A 6,190-nucleotide genomic window follows, 5' to 3' on the forward strand; every position below is an offset into this window, starting at 1 on the left:
GGGGAGGGCCGAGCAGACGAAAGAACAGCGCAGGGTCCTGTGTCGTTCCTCCACGAAGAGGGGGAGCGACATAATGGTGCCGTGACTCGGATATGAAGCCTAGGCAGGGCTTAGTGTCGTTCCTCCACGAAGAGGGGGAGCGACAATCATGAGTACATAAACAATTTAAAACGACCAGTGCACCAACAGAGGAGGTGACATAAGTTTGGCTTGATGTGAGCCGGCAAGCTTCATTCATTTTCAGGGGGATCCCTATCAGTAATGTTATCATGATGAAGATCAAGGGGCTGCTTCGTGACATTGTCTGTTTGCTGCACCAGTCACTCAGGTAACCACCATACTTCATTGTCTTTCTGTGAGAATATAGAAACATGTCCACATCCCCAGGGTCAGGTCCATACCATTGAGCAGTTAGAGGGTCTTTCCACTTCACATAGACTTGTTGTCTTTTGGTTTCAGGATGCCAGTGATGATCGGCTGCAGATTTCCCTTGATTATCCAGTATTAAAAAATTTAAGATGAAAAGAGCATGTGATAGCCATTTTTGTGGGGAATTTGCTGTGACCCCATATTACCCCTTTTTTATTTTTTGCAAATGATTTTTTAATGTGGCATGTGCACGTTCCACAATACCTTGTCCCTGGGGATTATAAGGAATCCTGGTGATATGAGAGATGTGGAAGTTAGTACAGAAGTGCTTAAAAGAGTTGGAAGTATACACTGGGCCATTATCAGTTTTTATTTGTATAGGGGTTCCTAAAACAGCAAAGGCCTGAAGGCAATAAGAAATGACATGTTTGGCAGCCTCACCCAATTGTGGAGTGGCGAAAACAAAACCTGAACATGTATCTAAAGAGACATGTATGTATTTTAGCTTACCAAATTCAGGGAAATGGGTGACATCCATCTGCCAAAGCTGATTAGGCGTAAATCCTCTAGATTTACACCATAGTGAGGGACGGGGAGAAATGTAACACAGGAAGGGTAGGATTTTACAATTTATCTTGCCTGTTCCTGGGTGATTCCATGTCTTAGTCCTACGGTCTGGGCATTAACGTGATGTAAATCATGACCATGGAACGCTTCTTAGACTTTGTCAGTCCCTCTTTAAAGGGTCTGGCTTCTGTGCCAGAGACTGGAGCAGCTAGAAAGAAACACGTTTATAACTGAAGTTTAGCATCATTTCACATCTTGGCACCACTTTTAATCTAAACAGCCCGATTGGTTATTATCTCTGCAAGATGAAAGATGTATCTTTTGACATCTCCAGAGGCCCCTCTGGAGATATCAAAAGTCCAGATAATTTAGAACTTTGACTTTCAGAAAGTCTGTTAAAGGTGCCAAGAGATCTTAGATTATCTGGTCAAAACGGAATTTCTCAACATCCTGAAATGATAGTCATTCACTTAGGTCGATTTTAACACTTTTAGACCAGATCTGATAATGCTTTTCATCAATCTGAACTTAACAGAGACAGTGGAGTACTTTGGCAGAACATGAATTCTAGGTTACTTGTTGTCGAATAAACCAGAAATAAAAACCTTGGACATAGGAATTAGCACATGAAATTATCATATAACTCAAAACTATTTAACAGAGTCAAAAAGAGCTTACAGGACCTAACTCTAGAAATGGCAGAGTAACCAATTAAGCAGACATTGTTAAAAAGAGATGTTATAGTTTTTGCAAGAACAGATTTTAAGATTTACAATTGAGACAATTTCCAGATATTTACTAACATTAGTACACATTTTTTAAAAACCCCATTGTTGTAAAAGAAGATCAGACTTCAACTTTAGGTCAGTATAATTTTGGCATTAACACTCAATTTATAAAAAAAAAAAAACCCTGTAAACAATGTTTTAAAATCATAAACTTTTAAAAACTTTTCATGACTTGCTCACACCTTCTGAAACTTACACCCATAGTTACTTTTACATAGTCTTGAATTGTCATGTATGGACAACCTATGAGAATACATGCTAAAAAAAAAAAAAGAAGAAAAAAAAGAGAATACATGCTAACAAACTCAAACAGTCTCTTATCGAATTTAAGATGTTAAAAGTACACATAATACAATTTCCCAAGCTTTACTTAGCACTGAAACCTAGATGACTTAAGACCCTGAGTTATTAATGAATACTGTTAGGAAACTGGTGCAGTTTTAGCCAGGTGGCCGCATGGCCCAGCTACCTGAGCCAGGCTCCACCCCCATCCTAATGGGATTCGATGCTCCTGCTTCCCTTCCCACCCTCAGGTGAAGTTTTAAAAGGGCCTGTTCCTGCACATGTGCTCTCTTGGCTCTTGGCCCTTCTCTCCTGCACTCTCTTGGCCTCTCTTGGCTTCTCTCCGCCTCTCATTTCTCTTCTCCCTCCTCTGTCTCTCTCTCTTACAGTCTCCTTCTCTCTTTTTCCTTCACCGCCCCTTCACTCTGGTCTGTAGGGTGTTCCCCAATAAATCCTTTCCCTTACTCCGGAGTCCGCTGTGCTTTGTGACGGCTAGCATTAAGATATAACAAATACTGTTAGAGTCGAATTAGAGTTGAATTGCTCTTGCCACCCCAAAAACGCTCCAAGAGACCTTCTCTCATGTAATTAACAAAGGGTAAAGTTTATTGATGTTCCGACATGTCGGGGCCCCCGTCCCAGTACAGGCGAGCGGCCTCGAATAGTCTTGGGTTGGGGTTTTTATACACGTTTAAACAAAGAAAATCAATCATTGCGTAGAGCAGACAGTGGTATAGAGTAAACAATTGATACAAGTTAAGTGATTTTACAATCAGTTGATTTATGAACACAGGGAGTATCAAAAAGCCTCCTATTGCCAAAAGGGAGGGCCACACAAGATTGCAGGAACTGCCTTGATGATACCTAGGAATGCAGCCGAATGGCGATAAGGGACACCTGGTGGGGTCAGGGTTCCAGGAGGCAAAGAGATATATGGTGACTTCTTCTATCTTACTTAGGTGAAACTAAGGTTAAGCTCACATTGGGGTAATTTACTGACCAATTAACTTTATAGAGAATGGCTATGCAGAGCAAGTCTAACAAGGTCAGGAAAGTTCACCAGAGGAGGCTGGGGGGGGGGGGAAGCGGCTTTTAACTTTTTAACCCTTCAATACCACACCATTATCTGAATTAAAAGTCAAAATTACTTTTCCATGCTTTTAAGTAACATAAGGTTAACACCTCCTGAGCAGCAAACACAGTCACTAGTGCATCTTTACAACTTTGAAAAGATCTTCATCCTTAAGAGAAACAAGTTTAAAGCATATCAAAGACATGTAAAACTGAGCAAGCAAACCAAGCAAACTGAAGGGCTTTTGCATTAACCCAATTTTCTGAACCAATCTTACTTTAATTAACAACATAAAGGCTTGTATGCACAGAATTTACTCTAGTTTTTATAAGACCATTTAGCTGGAAAGCAAAAACATGAATACAACATAGGTCTGACATCATTTACAGCATTTTAATACACTTCGCATAATTTAAATTGACTCAAACAGTTGTACTTTAACAAATTTAGAGTTTCATCCTTTGAGAGTTTCAGGGATCCAACTGGAAGCCCCGAAGTTGGAAGACTCAGTTTAGAACTGTCAGAGAGTCAAACTGTTTTAGCCAAAAATTAGTATGTTTAACCTGAGCATTTTAACCAAGGCTGTGGGCTAGATCTGATCAGTTAGGTAATCACTCAAACATTAAAAACAGACAAATAACGTAAACAACTTCGCACTGCAGTTTTCCCAATCAAGACTCTCTACTGGCAATAGAAAAATGCAAAACCTTCAAGACACATGAAAGCTCTCATCAGATAAGTTAGCTACAGTAGCACAGAAAAGAGCTGATCGTCAGCGTATGAGCCCATTGCTTAGGTTTCCATTAACTGGGAAGAGAAAAGCCCATCCATCAGGTTGGAAAGGGTTAATGGATTAAGGTTCTTGCTCCCTTAGGAAAGGCCAGAAGTAGCCAAAGCATTTCCTCTGCCCCCCTCCCAGTGAGGAGCAGTATTGAATTGGAAATAGAGAGGAAAAAAAAGCAGCCCTGGGGAGCTCTTTTCCAAGAGATATCTTGCTATGCCTGCGTGGGTGAAGCAGGCCACATTGACTGGAATAGAGTGCAGAGAAAGACCGTGGTCCCCCATTCACAGGGAAGACTGCACATGCCAGGGCCTAGCAGGACTGGCCGTGGGGTTGGGTATCGGCAGGATTGATTATCCTCCCCATCACTGCTTCTGGCTTTCTCAATTTTCTCATGTAGGAAGCCAAGAGCTCCTTTTAGCAAGGTTTTGTCTCTTTTGTAGGACCCCAAAAGCGGTGTCCTCTTGTGACGACCCCAGAAACACAGACTCCAGACCAGACGATGCAATAGAGCAGGAGGTAATTTTATTTCATTTGCGCAAATGGGCCCTCTGCTGCTGCAAGCAGCGAGAAAGAGAGAGGAGCCCCGAGCAGCTATCTCACACAGCTTTTAAGGGGCAAAACCACAAAATTAACATACCATAGGGTGGCGTAAGTTTATTGGGTAACTACAAGGGGAGGAGGTCGTCGAGGAGGAGGAGAAACGGGGGCGGGGGCTACGTGCCCTACGTGTCTAAGCTTGGACAAGGGGAGGTTGTCCTTGAAGAGCAGAAAGGGATGGCTACGTGCCCTACGTGCCTCGCGGTTTCTTTGTTAAGCTTGAACAAGCACAGGGGAGGGGGCTTAGGTGCATACCAGGATGTTCTGTCGCCCTTATCTCTGGGTAGTAGCCCTTATCTCTGGGTAGTAGCTATCTGCTTTCTCTGTGAACTTAGTTTACTCCCCATTTCCCAGGACTGTTTTATTAAGGCCATTTTTTTATGGCGGCTCTTGGCTCCTTTCACTTTGTTGGGTCAAAATATCCTTTACTAACAACCATAAGGAGAAAGTTAACAAGGGTAGTGAATCAGGTCCATGTTTTTGTAAAAATTAAGTTTGTTGTCAAGTTCCTCCCAATGTGCCTCATCAACAAGGCCTTCTTCAATAAATTAAGGACATGCAGTTTCTATGGTTTCTATAAATTGCTCTATTGCTTTCTTTTTTAACCTTATTCCTTGCATCTGTAATAATGCCTTAACTGCCTTTACTATTGACGGTTTTCCTAATGCTTGTCCCATATTGCCTGTTCAAAAAAACCTCCACAATTTTGGTGTTGGGTACTCACCCACAAATTGTACATATCTATAGTCGTGACTCCATGAATCTCAGTTTCCTCACTGCTTCTCTAATTCTCAGGTCCCTGTTCGGGCGCCACTTGTGCTGGCCTGCAGCACAAAGAACCAGGCTTCCTGAAACAGAGAGTGGGAATGGGGACAAGGACACAAAGAATGGAGCCAAGGCAAATCCTGATCAAGGCTTGTTTATTCTAAGTTTCCAGCAGCATTTATATATAACTGGCCGAGGTAGAGAGAAGTACAAAAGATAACATACATAAATGACTCATTGGGGTCACAGAGAGTTCTCGACAGGGTGTCTCTACTTAATAGGTCATAAAAGGCTTCTAACTACCAGACTGTAAATTAGTAGTTACAAGGGTACAATAAAACACTTAAAGGATAAATGCAGGTTTCAGGTGTGATTGATCATCTGTATCTGTTTTTTATAAGAAGCTTTAACAGTGAGATAGGTTTCTTCCTGCTTTCTCCTGGAGCCCTGTTAATCTTTTGCCCGCATAGTGATATCTCCCTCCATATGTTCAAACATAAACAAAAGGCGATAGTTTTCCAGCTGCCCACAAAGGCTGAATCCTATTCGGATTCTAAGATTTCAAGCTTTTCTTCCACATCATCAAATTGGGATTAACTTTAACTTTCCCTTTTGCTGTTCAATTTAAAATTCCCTTAATCAGAGCAGCAGATCTCTTTCCCTCCATAGGAATAGTGTTTTCAAAGGCCAGCTCTTAAAATAGCTACCTACACATCTCCTGGGAGATTGTTTAAATTGCTACTTCCAAAGCTTTGCTCTTGAATGATCCAGGAAGCCTGAGACAAAACTCAGGAATCTATATAATAAAGACCACTGATGATACTGACTTTCAGAATGACTGCTCTAGATTCAAATCAAATCTTCTCTAATATAACCTCATGGCTGTTTGCTCATTTGCCTGGTTTTCCTTTCTAGACCTGATCATCAGAGCAGTGCAAATGTCTAGATAGTGTGGTTTGTGCCCAC

General features: G+C 41.6%; 1 protein-coding gene across 1 annotated transcript in view; it reads right to left on the bottom strand.

The window, feature by feature from the left end:
- LOC103350913 (opsin-3) overlaps positions 1-6,190 on the bottom strand; it is a 59,576-nt gene that overhangs the window by 25,239 nt on the left and 28,147 nt on the right. The window lies entirely within an intron of this gene.

The sequence above is a fragment of the Oryctolagus cuniculus genome, chromosome 13 (genome assembly GCF_964237555.1).
Source record: "Oryctolagus cuniculus chromosome 13, mOryCun1.1, whole genome shotgun sequence".
NCBI classification, from domain to species: domain Eukaryota; kingdom Metazoa; phylum Chordata; class Mammalia; order Lagomorpha; family Leporidae; genus Oryctolagus; species Oryctolagus cuniculus.